The sequence below is a fragment of the Hemitrygon akajei genome, chromosome 10, assembly GCF_048418815.1.
Source record: "Hemitrygon akajei chromosome 10, sHemAka1.3, whole genome shotgun sequence".
Lineage (NCBI taxonomy): Eukaryota > Metazoa > Chordata > Chondrichthyes > Myliobatiformes > Dasyatidae > Hemitrygon > Hemitrygon akajei.
This window is the reverse complement of record NC_133133.1, coordinates 107,829,780-107,843,279: the sequence shown is the minus strand read 5'-3', so window position 1 is coordinate 107,843,279 and position 13,500 is coordinate 107,829,780. Positions and strand designations below refer to the sequence as shown.

Sequence of the window (13,500 nt, the reverse complement as noted above, 5' to 3'; positions counted from 1 at the left end):
GGACGTCTTTATGTGTATTGAAGGCAGAGGGTGATGGATTCTTGGTTGGTCAAGGCATGAAGGGATGCGAGAAGAAGGCTGGGAGGAAAAATGGATCAGCCATGGTGAAATGGCAAAGCATACTCGATGGTCCAAGTGGCTGAATTCTGCTCCTATACCTTATGGTCTTGTGGTCTAAATACTCAACTTGCTGGGCTGCATCTGCAGAGTGAGATACAGTTAATATTTCAGACACTTCAGAAAGGTCTTCCCCTCAGAGTTTTGTCAACACTGCTTCTCTGATCAGTCTTCCCACCTTACCTGAAGTGAGCTTTGAGCACTTTCTTTCTTCTACAAAGCACTCAATTCCATTTAATTCCATGTTTGATCCTCATACATGAGACTGTGTGTTCTGAAGGTGACGTGAAATGAATCTGGACATACTCAAAGTTCAAAGTTCAGTGTCATTTTTTTATTATAGTTTGTATATGTTACCATGAGATTCATTCTCGGACCAGCCATCTGTGTGTCTACACCAATATGTTACGCTTTTACATTTTTCGCTTATTTGTAAACTGGTCCAAAAGCCCTTGCAATATTACCTCAGCAAGCAGGTAAGGGTGAGCTCTACTTACAAACATATGGATAGTCACATTAGCAGTTGCCATATGTCACTCAGCCCTTTTCACTCTTTAGTAAATTTGCTCTCCAATGTTCCTTTTTGACTGCATACTTTTATATTCCAATTATTCTATTTTAATATATTTAGAGATACAACACATTAACAGGCCCTTCAGGCCCAATGAGCCCAAATACATGCATGTGACCAATTAGCCTACTCACCTGTATGTCTTTGGAATGTGGGAGGAAACCCACACAGTCACGGGAGAACGTATAAACTGTCTTTGCCTCAATTAAATTCCACTTGCCACTGCTCTTCCCAACTGTCCAATTAATTCATTCTCTCTTTTCCAACCTGCTTTGCTATCAAATACTTCATCAATATATTAGGAGAAATAACAATAATCCCAGCATCAATCTTGCCATACCCCATACTTCCAGTCTGAAAAGCACCCCTCAATGCATGTCCTCTGCCTTCTATCACCAAGCTAATTTTTGATCCCGCTGGCCAACACACCTTGGATCCCATGTGACCCAGCTTTCTGGGTGAGGCAGCCATGTGGAACCTGGTCAAGAACCTGGCTAATTTCCATGTAGCCCATGTCTGCCACTTGGTTTCATCAAAAGACTTGGTCAATTTATGAGACACATTGCTTTGCCCTGCGCAAAACACGTCATGTTGACTCCTCCTAATCAGACCTTGTCTCTCAATAAACTTAAATGCTGTTCCTTGGGTAATTTTCCAGTCATCTCCCTACTATTGATATGCAGCAAGCCTGTCTGGCTAGTGTTCCTGATACCTTGTTGTTCCTTTTAATAAAAGAAAGAGCTCTAGTTATCCTCTTGTCTTCTGGCACTTGATGAATGGAAAAATCTCCATTAGAACTCTGGCTATCTCTTCCAGTGTTTTCTTTAGCATCCCGGGATAGATTCGGTCAGGTCCTAGGGATTTATCCACTGAATATGTGCCAGTATCTCAAACACTATCGCTTTCCTAACAACATGTTCTGTGTTTCAGAATATCAGAAGTGCCCATCCCCTAACTCTCCGTTCTCCCTGGTGGTTTCTAATGAGAAGTATTTGTTTTGGAGACAGTTCAAATCTCTTGGCTAGACACAAAAGATTTCCCTTTTAGTTTCTGAAGGGACGTACACTTTCCATAACTATTCTCTTCTCGTAAGAATTTTGGATTCTCATCAATCTTGCTGGCCAAGTTCATTTCATGTACTCTTTTCACTCTCCTAATTTCTTTTCAATGATGTGTGACTTACAAACATCCTTGATAAAACATCTAATATCTAATATTAGAGGGCATATATGTAAGGAGAGTGGGTCAAAATTCAAAGGAGATATCTGGAGCAAGTTATTTCAACAGGGAGTGGTGGGGGAATGGAATACCCTGCCAAGGTGGTTGTGAAGGCTAATATCACAGAGATGTTTGGGATACTCTTACAGTGTGCAGAGAATGGAGGAAAGTGCACCTTGCACAGGCAGAATAGATTCATTCAGGTAGGCATTGAATTACTGTAAGCTGTAGAGCCTGTCTCTGTGCTGCACTGCCTTATGTTCCATGTTCTATTGAGCCTAAGATGTCTCAGCTGGTCCTTCTCCATCAAAGTTAGCCTGTTTTCATGACAATTATGATGACGTGTAGCAACATCCACCTTCCATTGTGTGGTCTAGTGCTCACCAGAGTAGACTTCCAGTTTAATGGTGCTTTTCATCAATAACATTGGATTGAACCTGATAAAGCACGTACACATGTCAACTTGTGTACAAGTACCATGGTAACAGCACAATCCCAGTAGCTCATTACAGTGATAATTCTGTTGTATAATCTATATTGACTCATCAGAATCAGAATCAGGTTTAATGTCACTGGCAAATGTCGCGAGATTTGTTATTTTGCAGCACCAGGACATTCCAATACATTATAATAAAAGATATATTAAAATTTAATTAAGTCGGTAGTGCAAAAAGAAAGCAAAAACAAATAGTGAGGTTGTGTCCATGGGTTCACTTTCATTCTGAAATCAGATGACAGAGGGATGAAACTGCTCCTGAAACATTGAGTGTGTGTCTTCAGGCTCCTGTACCTCCTCCTCGATGGTAGCAATGAGAAGAGGGCATGTCCTGGGTGTTGGGGGTCCTTAATGATGCCACCTTCTTGAGGGATCACCTTTTGAAGATGGCCTGTATTCTGGAGTACCCATGAGGGAGCAGGCTGAGTTTACAACTTTCTACATGCCACAGACTTTGCTTTTGTTTTGCACATCTCTCTCCCACCTTCCATCGACTGAAAACTCATTTCCATCTCAGTCTTTCTCAGTTCTGACCAAAGGTTGCAGATCTAAAACATTGACTTGTTCTTCTCTCCACAGATACCACCTGATTTGTCAATTTTCTCCAGCAACGCTATTTTCTCATTGTGAAAGGACACACTAAGTCTCTCTTGTGGCTGCATGGACAAGTGCCATGCTGATAGAGAGTGGTTGTTGGTGACAGAAGACTGGACCAAAGGGATGTGGCAGTGATGAATCCTTGGAATCCATTATGCAAAATAGTGGAGAGTAAGTATATTCCAGTCAAATTTTGATATGCTCTTTGATTGTGGAGGATTTATGAGATGCAGGCTTAACACAGGAGAGTGGAGATGAGGGAGAAGATTAGAGATGATCTTATTAAGTGGTGGAGTGAGTATAATAAGCTAAAGGACCCATTCCTGCTTCCTGCATGGTGGCATTGTGATTAGTCCAATCACTTTACCTTTGATTTTTCTGCTCTTTCTCAGAGGTGATTCTGGTGTTCTGTCCTCCAACACCTGACAATTAAGATCAGAAGAACAGCTCAAGAAAAAGAAGAAAATTAGTTTTATTGGCGAACAATGAACAACCATTGACCTATCAAGTTGTAGTGAGGAACAGCACAGAAATGGCCATTCAGCCCACTGACTTACTACTGACCTGTTACCAAACATCAACCACCTAATTCTATGAATCCTTTCGTAATCCTGTTTTTATTCTCCCCCAGGTTCCACCACCCACCTCCAGAGCAGCCTGTTAGCCTCCCAACCCACTGGGATGTGGGAGGAAGGTCACATGTGAAGAGGAAGAATGTGAAAACTCTACAGTGACAGCAGCCGAGGTTGAGATTGAACCGGAATGTCTGGCACCAGGAAGCTCCTTCATCAGGGGAAAATACAGCAAGTAAGGGAGAGGAAATAGGAAGGAATTGAAGGGTTAGGTTTTACTGACATCAATTAGCCTCCACATCTGACCTGCTTTGAACATATTACCAACATGTTCCACTTTCAAACCACTCCAGAACTTAAATTGTCAGTCCAAACAGAGATTCATCACGTGAAAGGGTTGACCATTACAGATGGTGCTAGCTAATTTTATCTCCATATTCAAATGATCTTCATGTGGTGTAATTCTTCATTGATCTTCACTGATGTTCCTTATTAGAGAACCTTTGCATGCTCCTGCGCTTTTCGATTGAAACTGAGCTTTATTCTGGAATCTATGCAAGCTGTGGCAACAGTTATTATTAGAGACCAATACACCTTTTTAATAAATTGTTTCTCCATGATCTGAATTCTTAAACCATAAAAAATGGCATTCAATTTGTTTGGAATGTTCCATCCACCTAAACTATAGTGGCTGTCAAAGATTGAGCTCTAATTAAAAGGTATTTCATTTGCATTGTTATGTGTTGCAATCCATTGAATGAAAATATATTATTGGCTGCACATTCTGCTGCAGAAATAAAGGAAGTACTTTGCCAGTGATTTGGTATTAAGCTGGTACTGTGGTCTCAATGCCTGCAGACAGAACGACTCCAGCCAAGAACATTATGTATTTATCTAAATGGATTATTTCAGCAAGGACTTTCAATAATTGTCATAGTTGAGACAATTTAATGAATGTACCCCAAACTGTCCTGTTACTGGTAATGGAAGCTGGCCATTTTTTTCCAAAGTGCATTAAAATGAAAAATGAATATTGACATTGGTGAATTAACGTTGATTTTTTTTCCTTAAACAAGGCAAATTTCATTATTCAGATTTTTGTCTACCTTGTTATTTACAAAATGTCAGTATGATTAAGCCGGCTTCCTGGAATACTGTGCTTTGTTACCAAGTGGGACACAGCCTAGTCACTTGATAGGCCAGTCTAGGTAAATAGGTTTAATTGCCATCAGAGGCAAAGATTAAATCACAACTGTTTTAACCTATGCAAACTCATCAGTTCTATGTAACCTAGCAGCACCATGGGTTGATTGTATGTATCATAGAATTGAATTTATGGATTTAACTATAGGCAAAACCTTTGAACCAATACTATTTTTGTAAGAAATTATTTAACTTGCCTACAGGTAGCACTTCAGCCTGTTTATCAAAAGGTTTTGACATCAAATCCCATTCCTTTGAAATTCCAGTAGACCTCAGTGATGTATATTTTCTGTATTTAGAGATATAGCATGGTGACAGGCCCTTCTGGCCAACAAGGCCCTGCTGCCCAAGTACACCCGTGTGACCAATTAACCTAGTAATCTGTACATCTTTAGGAATACAGGAGGAAACTGGAGCTCCCGGAGGTTATCAACATGCTTACGGTAGAATAGATAAACTCAGCAGGAATTGAACTCTGATCGCTGGAGTTCTTAATAGTGTTGCGTTAATCACTACACTGCCATGGTGCCCGGAATGCTTTTCCTTTTTGAAATGGGGTTTTAGCGTTGCAGCTTGTTTGTTCATGTGGGATGATCACGTCATTATTTTAAAGGCAGGAGGGAGTTCATTCCTCATCAGCAGCATCAAGAATTAAGGAACTGATTGTTGTGTTATTTTTATTTGTTGGAGCTCAGAGGCTGGCGACTGAAATCCCCACATTGATCTGCAGGCGACAATAGTTCATTATCTACAAGGCACACTGTGATCCTTGGCTGCGAGAGGCACTACCTAACTGCAGAATTTCCCTTTTCTTTAACCTTCAGCCAGAAACCTCTTTTATGAACATCCACAAAGTGAGATCTGACGGGCCCATCCCTGAAGGACAAACATTGCCCAATGCAATAGCATTTACTTGTTACCTTACTTACACTTACCTCCCTTACCTGAGCAGGATGTCTTTCAGGCATCCATTACTGAGTGGAAGGAGGGTAAGTTTTTAACACAGTAATGCTTTCCTGGGGTTAGTGAAGGTAGATATATTAGGAATGTTTAAGAGACATGGATAAAAAAGATAAACTGCTATGGGAGGGTGGTGTTATGCTTCATAATTCCAAAATATTAAACTAATTGAAAGGAAAAGTTGAGAGTGCAGTCTAACTTTGTTTTTACTTTAAGCAAGGTACACACATATGACATGGTGGCATGATGACGTATGGCATTTACATACTTTTACATATAACCAGAATGAAATATTTAAACAACAAAGAATACTTAATCAAACAATATATTTACAATATTACTGATATATTAAATAAACAGAAAGAGGGGCTATACTGATCTTAGACTAGGTGCAACATTGTGGGCTGAAGAGCCTGTACTCAAGTTCAATTCTATTGTCATTCAACTGTACACATGTATACAGCCAAATGAAGCTGTGCAAAACACAGTACAAATAAATCACATACATAACACAGAAAGTAATATTACCACCAGTAAATTAACAAATAATAAAGTGCATTTGTGATGCAAGTTAAAGGGTAAACAGTATAATGTTACTGGCGCTTCATACGTGATGATACTTGGGAAGTGCAGGGAGTTCAGTAGTCTCACAGCTTGGTAAAGAAGCTGTTTCCCATACTATGTTAAAAAAAGTTAAAAGCACATAGGTGTGCTAAGACATACTAAGAAATATTGAACTACAAGTAAATAATCTGCTGGAGGAACTCAATGGTGAAGCAGCTGCTGGGGGAAGGGGGGAATGGATTTGTTGATGCTCCAGGTCAAAACATTGCATCAGGAATAACGCTTCTAGACCCTCTCAGTTTCTCCAGCAGGTGCTTTCTTCTTGCTATTACCATCAAGAAGGAGACACAGGACTCTTAGGTTCTACACCACCAGGTTCAGGAACAGTTATTACCCTTCAGCCATCAGACTCCTGAACCTGTGTGGGTAACTTCACTCACCTCAACATCGAATTGATTCCACAACCTATGGACTCACTTTAATGGACTCGACAACTCCTGTTCTCAATACTATTTATTACTTATCTATTATCTATCTCAGCTCAAGTTGGTAAAACCTGAGGTGCAGGCAGAGCCAAGAACACTGTTTTCTCAATTGCTAGGAGCTTTCAGACTATTCTAATGGTGTTTAGTATTGATGTGTAGGCCTAATTGTTCAATGCTGTTGTGTGGACATATGGATTGGGATGATGCTGGTTGTAGATACTCCTATCAGGACAATGTCTACCCTGTTCATGTTCCATAGTCTTTCAATTTCCTCTTTTAATTCAGCATTTTTCTGGAGTTTTTCACTTATTGATTTCTATGCGTTATGTGTGTTTGGAATGGCCTATATCTAATAAGTAGGTTGTTCTTTCTCGTTTATCCTGTAATATTGTATCCGGACAGTTATGATGGATTGTCATACCTGTAATAATGCAATATAATTTATAGGACTCTAACTCGAAAGCTGCATCAGGCTTGTATATATAGTAAAGTCTGGTGTCTTCTATGAGTTTGCATTTTAAAGCAATATTTTGATGACTGATGCTTGCCACTTGATTGTGCCTGTATCAGTAATCAGATTGAGTTAAACTGCTGCAGAATCCTGTAGTGTGTTGGATTGTCTCTGGTTTCTCTTGGCATTTTCTGCATTTATCATCTTGAATTTGTTGGTCTTTTATTATGTATTTTTGATATTTTTTGTCTTAACTACCTGGTCTCGTATTGCCACAAGGAACCCTTCTGTTTCTGGGAAAACATCTCCACCTCTGAGCCAGGTGTTCGATGTTTCCATGTCAACATCTACTCTGCTCAGATTATGAGATGTCTTCCGTGGAGGTTCATGTTGTTCCATTGGCTAACCTTTTCTTCTACGAGTGTAATTTCTTCATTTTTGTGGGATGTGCTTTCATTTAAGTTTAATGATGTGTACTTCTTATCAGAGTTGCATAAGCCCGTGTGGAGTGCTGAATCCTGTTTTTGTTGATGAAAATATATCTGTAGTAGTTTTGACTGTTATGTAAATTTTTTATGTCTGTTATTTCTCTTTCTCCTGCTATCCTAGGTAGTGTTAATCTAAGTGCACTTGAGTGTACATAGTATTTTCTAAAATTTGTCATTTCAGTTCTTATTTTACTTTGTAAATTTCAGACTATGATATTATGCCAAAAATAATACATTAATATGGGTATAGCATATTAATTGCCTTTGTTATATTTTTACTGCTGAGCTCTATTTGGCAGATTTTCTTAAACCTTGAAGTAGGTCCTGTCAAAAGTTTTTCCTTTTTCAACTATGATCTATTTTCTTTGTATATTGATACCCAGATACTTACATGTTTCACATTCATCCATCGGTTGTATTGTATCCTGCCGGCCTGTTGCACCTTTCTTTATACACTTGTGTTCTGCAATTATCTAGTCCAAAGTTTATGCTTTCAAAAGTAGTGTTACTATAATAATAATTATTATAATATAATAATATAAATGTTATTAATTTTATTAATTAATGTTATTAATGGTGGTGGTTGTCTCTCGGGGTCCAAGGAAGACCAAACATTGTGCAGTCATCTGTGGATATGCACGTGGCTTTGGAGGCCGAAGGCCGAATCACACATGCGATTGCAGGTTGGACATGGGGTGGTGATTGTTAGAACAGGTGCGTACACAGCTTTGTGGTGTCAGTCTCGTGCTGCTGTAAGGCGCTGATTTCGGTCATCCTCAAAGTCAGATGCAGCTTTCCTGGTCAGGGCGTGCCACGCAGCCCTTTCCGCTGCGGACTCCTCAAGTTGTCAAGGCTGGAGGTCAGCCCATTTGATGTACCATTTCAGATTGTCTTTGAATCTTTTTTGGGGTGGCCCTGATTGCGATTGCCATGCTCAAGCTCACTGTAGAGCAGCTGCCTCGGGATTCTTGTTTCACCCATGTGGATTACATGGCCAGTCCAGTGTAGCAGGGCCTGGAGGATCCTTGCCTTAGTGCTTGTGCTGTTGGCTCTGTCAAGGACTTTCTGGTTGGTGATTCGGTCCTGCCATCGAATCCTTATGATCGACCGCAGAAAGTGCATGTGAAACTACTCCGGCTGTTTGGTGTGCCTGCGGTACAGGGTCCAGGTTTCGCAGCCATACAGGACAGAGGTGAGGATCACAGCCTTGTACACCTTGAGCTGGGTTGAAAGCTGAGTGTCCTTGTGCTCCAGAACTTTGACACAGAGTTTCCCAAGTGCCTGGCTGGCTTTCTGGATCCTAGCTATGATCTCTTTGTCAAGGGATCTGTCACTGGAGATGGTGCTTAAAGCTCTCCACATTCTTCAGGACAGTGCCGTCGATGGTGATGTGTGGCTGAGGAGGGTGACTGGTTGGTGCAGGTTGTAGGAGAACTTCTGTCTTACCGCGGCTGATTGTCAGGCCGAACAGCTTTGAGGCTGCGGAGAACTTGTCAACATTCATCTGCAGGTGGTTCTCCTGGTGGGTCACGAGGGCACAGTCATCAGCAAACAGGGCTTCAGTGATGAGTCTCCTCATCGTTTTGGTCTTTGCAGCAAGGCGTCTCAGGTCAAACATCGATCCGTCTAGACGATATCTTATGTAAATACCCAGGTCTAGGTCTTTAACAGCATGCTTCAGCATTTGGGTGAAGAAGAGGTTGAAGAGCACTGGTGCTAGAATGTACCCTTGCTTCACGCCATTTGAGATTTTGAAAGTCTCAGATGGGGAACCACCTGAGAACACTTCTCCTGTCATGCCATCGTGGGACAGGCGGATAAGTGTAGTGAATTAATGTTATTAATAATATTAATATAATTGATACAATAATACAATGCCTATTATTATTATTATTATTATTATTATTTTGTATTTGCCCCATTTATCCTCTTTATCACATTGGGTGTTTGTCCATCTGTTTGTGTGTAGTTTTTCATTGATTCTATTTGGTTTACTTATATGTACTGTCAATGCCCTTAAGAAAATTAATCTCAGGGTAGTATATGGTGACAGGTACTTTGATAACAAATTTACTTTGAACTTTCTTGTTGCTCCAGATTCCAGCATCTGCAGTCTCTTGTCTCTCCATAAAACTAAAACAATCTGGTAAAACATTTCTTCTATGTTTCTAAGCTCCATGTACCAGCCCAGGAGTCTCTTAAAAGACCCTATTGTTTCCGCCTCCACCACTGTTGCCGGCAGCCCATTCCACGCACTCACCACTCTCTGTGTAAAAACTTACCCCTGATATCTCCTCTGTACCTACTTCCAAGCGCTTTAAAACTGTGCCCTCTCGTGCTAGCCATTTCAGCCCTGGGAAAAAGCCTCTGACTATCCACACAATCAATGCCTCTCATCATCTTATACACCTCTATCAGGTCACCTCTCATCTTCTGTTGCTACAAGGAGAAAAGGCCGGGTTCACTCAACCTATTCTCATAAGAACCTATTCTCTAGGCTCTTCTTCTCCCTCTCGCTAACTGCAGTCAGAGGGAAGTACAGGAGTCTTGGGTTCCACATTGCAAGGATTGATCAGTCAGACTTATTTTGGGGGACTTTGAAGTTCATTTTGCATGTATTTCTGGATTTGGGTTACTCTTTTTGGCTGTTTTTGAGCAGTTTGCTCAGAGCGATCAATACAGACATTGGTACTTTGCTGAAGACCGGCTCTGGCACCTACAGATGGCTATTGGCGTAGCTTTGAACTGAACTAAACTGAATACTCCTGGCTCCTGGTTTGCTGTTTGATATTCTGTGTGTTGATCGCTTTTGTTGTTTGCACAATTTGCTCTTTTTTCGCACATTGGATGTTTGATTTCTTTTTGAATAGGTTTCATGACGTTTCTTTGTTTTGTGGCTGCCTGCAGAAGAGCTGTCTTCTGCATACATACTTTGATAATAAATATACTTTGAATCTTGGAATCACCATCCACTGGGCAGCATGATTTTCCTATTGTGTTCAACAGTTTATCTAGGATGAAAAAGGTAAATATATTTCATATGGTGTTTGGCTCTGTGCAAATTGCTTCTGGGATATTCTAAGGCAAACCTGTAAGTGATTAAAATAGACAGTGAGTCAAGCTGCTCTGATCAGCAAACCACAACGAAAGCTAATTTTCCACTTTCTCGCTGCTATTCTTAACAGCTTTGCTGAAGATTTTATTTCTGAACTAAGGGAAAGGCTCTATTGGGCCAAGGTTGATGAATGTCCGAGGTTGTGCGGATGAGAACTGATTAACAGTGTACGTTGCTGAAGGCAACCCATGGCTCTATCTGAGTACAGGCAGCCTTTGTTTAAGGCCGTAAATCAGGTCAGTAACACAATTTTGTTTGTTATATTACTTATTTTATTTTCATTTCGAGATACCACACGGAGCTCGGATCACCCAATTACACCCATGTGGTTCAACTATTAACCTGTATGGTCTTGGACTGTGGGAGGAAACCGGAGCACCTGGAGGAAACACACACGGTCACGGAGAGAACGTACAAACTCCTTACAGACAGCCGCAGAAATTAAACACTGATGAATGAAGGTGTACTTTGTAAAAATCTATGTCTACCTTAAATTTCTTCAATGGTTTCACCTTGTTAGCTCCCTGGAGTATTTGTTTTATTTTGTGGCACAGCACAGTACCAAGCACCTCTGCCCCACACTGCCCAATTATCCCCTTGTGATCAATCAACCTTCCAACCAATAGTAGGCCAGTCAACAGATGAAAATGCTGGAAAAACTCAACAGGTCAGGCAACAACTGAAGAAAGAAAAACATCAAGATTCAAGGTTTTAAAAATACTTTAATTCCGATTCCCATTCCCATTCTGTTCCAACGTGTCGGTCCATCGCCACCTCTTGTGCCAGGATGAGGCCATCTTCAGGGTGGAGGAGCAACACCTTATATTCCACAAAGTATGCTGCAGATGCTGTGGTCAAATCAACACATGCAAACAAGCTGGATGAACTCAGCAGGTCGGGCAGCATCCGTTGAAAGGAGCAGTCAACGTTTCAGGCCGAGACCCTTCATCAGGACTGAAGAAGGAGGGGGCAGGGGCCCTATAAAGAAGGTGGGGGGAGGGTGAAAAACCAATCAGATGAAAGATCAAGGGGTGGGGGAGGGGAAGCAGGGAGGGGGATAGGCAGGAGAGGTGAAGAAGAAATCTAAGGGGAAAGCACTATGGGTAGTAGAAGAAGGCAGAATCATGAGAGAGGTGATAGGCAGCTAGAAGAGGAGACAGAGTGAAAGTGGGATGGGGGAAGGGAGAGGGAGGGAATTACCGGAAGTTGGAGAATTCGATGTTGAACATTGAATTGAATTGAATTGAATTGAATTGAACATCGAATTCTCCAACTTCCGGTAATTCCCTCCCTCTCCCTTCCCCATCCCACTTTCACTGTCTCCTCTTCTAGCTGCCTATCACCTCTCTCACCTTCCGAGGGCTAAAGCCGACACTGGTTGATTACTAACCCTGCTAAATGCCAGATTGGGCTGTCAGCCACTGAAAAAGGAGCTAGTGCCTTTTTGATCTTGTCAACCATTGACTTTCTAGGCCCTCATATCTCCACAGAAGGTGCAAAACCCCTTCTGTCAAAAGTCTCTGCTATTATGGTTTTCCCACTGCCCCCACTACTAAAAAATTAGTTTTTTAAGGCATGATGAATTTTTATCATCACTTCATTCCATGAAATGCTGAACTTATGCTCCCTTGTATAGTGTGCTTAAAGGCAAAGCCCCTCATCACTTGTTTGACTGGTCAGTGCATATGACCAGAACATTTGATGACACTAAGCGAGCTCTTTTCAATACGACCCTACTGGTGCGCTGGCTCCCCAATGCCATTGCCCATAGCCATTACCACTGATGCTTCAGACCATGCTGTGGGTGCTCTGCTTGAACAGTTGGCCAGAGGCTTGTGGCAACCGCTCACCTTCTTCAGCTGGCAGTTCTGTCCCCCCGAAAGGAAGGACAGCACGTTTGACCATGAGCTTCTCGGTCTCTATCTGGATGTCTGTCAATTCCATTTTCTTCTAGAGAATCGCCATTTCTTTGACCAAAAACCCCTTATGCAAAAGCTATGGCCAACATCACCTGACCTACAGATCTGAGCTCACCACTGACATACAACTTATCAAGCAGAAATATAATGCCAAGGCTGATTGCCGCCCACAGACAGACAGCTGAGGACACACACGTAGGGCTTGACTGTGGCAGCCAACCAAGCCACTGACCCAGAGATCCAGACTTACAGAACAGCAGTTACGGGTCTGTGGTTGGCTGTCATTACATTTGGGAGAGTTTGAGTTTCTCTCCCGTGTAACATCTCAACTGGTCGCCCTTGCCCCTACAAACTGGAGGCAGACTGCTTTTGACTCTATACATGACTTCTCACATCTGTGCTGGAAGTCCTCACAGAAACTGATTGCACAAAAGTTTGCTTGGTAAGGCCTCAGAAAGGATGTGCGTAATTGGACTGCCGCCTGTGTGGAGTGCCAGAGGACAAAAGTTATCCAGCATGTTCAGACACGTTGGCACATGTTGAGGTCTCTGAGCAATGGTTTGACCTTATTGATTGATCCTCTTCCCCCCTCCTGTGGTTTCACATACCTCCTTACCATGGTGGATCATACCACCAGGTGGCCAGAGATCAGCCCCCTTGTATCGACGACGGCCACAGACGTGGCTCGGGCATTCATCAGCACCTGAGTTGCTCGATTTGGCACCCCAGCTGATATTTCCTCTG

At 41.8% G+C, this 13,500-nt stretch overlaps 1 long non-coding RNA gene across 1 annotated transcript in view; it reads left to right on the top strand.

Annotated features, from left to right (window-relative positions):
- LOC140734104 (uncharacterized) overlaps positions 1–4,608 on the top strand; it is a 33,059-nt gene extending 28,451 nt beyond the window's left edge. The window contains exons 2-3 of the long non-coding RNA XR_012100474.1: positions 2,982–3,170; positions 3,631–4,608. This is a non-coding gene — a long non-coding RNA (uncharacterized lncRNA). The remainder of the gene's footprint in view (positions 1–2,981; positions 3,171–3,630) is intronic.
- Positions 4,609–13,500: the final 8,892 nt, after the last annotated feature.